The sequence below is a fragment of the Gossypium hirsutum genome, chromosome A07, assembly GCF_007990345.1.
Source record: "Gossypium hirsutum isolate 1008001.06 chromosome A07, Gossypium_hirsutum_v2.1, whole genome shotgun sequence".
In the NCBI taxonomy this organism is placed as follows: Eukaryota; Viridiplantae; Streptophyta; class Magnoliopsida; order Malvales; family Malvaceae; genus Gossypium; species Gossypium hirsutum.
The window spans coordinates 59037430-59038133 of NC_053430.1; the positions used below are offsets into that span (position 1 = coordinate 59037430).

The 704-nt window shown below is 36.6% G+C and overlaps 1 non-coding gene across 1 annotated transcript; it reads left to right on the top strand.

The window, feature by feature from the left end:
* The first annotated feature begins 281 nt into the window (after positions 1–281).
* Positions 282–388, top strand: LOC121203786 (small nucleolar RNA R71). Its single transcript, XR_005898723.1, has one exon. It is a non-coding gene; the product is annotated as a small nucleolar RNA R71 (small nucleolar RNA).
* Positions 389–704: the final 316 nt, after the last annotated feature.

The window sequence follows — 704 nt, forward strand, 5'->3', positions numbered from 1 at the left end:
CCTCATTACTGGATGTACCTGCATAGAACCAAGTAAACCATCAATCTTTTTATTGAGAAGTTCTACCTAATTTGACAACATAGTAACTGAGTCGAAGTTATAAACACCTGCTGTTTTTGTTGGCTTAGTCCTCATGACTTGCCACTGATAGTTATTCAGTGACATTTCTTCAATGAATTCATAGGCCTCTTCAGGTGTTTTGTTGAGTAGCTGCGTAAATCATCTGTCTTGTCAAGGGATTCACACCATTGTAGAACGTTTGAACTTGCAGCCATAGTGGTAACCCATGGTGAGGGCACCTTCGCAATAGATCCTTGTATCTCTCCCATGCATCGTAAAGTGTTTCTAAGTCTATTTGCACAAAAGAAGAGATATCATTACGTAACTTAGCCGTTTTAGCCGGTGAAAAATATTTTAGTAAAGTTTTTCGATCATTTGTTCCCAGCCGATGTTTTATTAAAGTATTTAAAGAGAAGGTTGTTTTCAAAAATCCTCTACAATTTCAAGATCTTACGGGCTTTGATTCCACTCTAATCAAAATCTTCTAAAGAAGGCCTCTATCTATCTACTGTATTAAAAGAACTTACTTGGTTCGACATCGGAGACTCGGTGTGCCACATAGCAAGATTTCCTTCTACCAAAACGGTGTGATCAATTTTTTTTAAAAATAGAAAAAGAAACCAAATAATAATAAGGCCCACTTT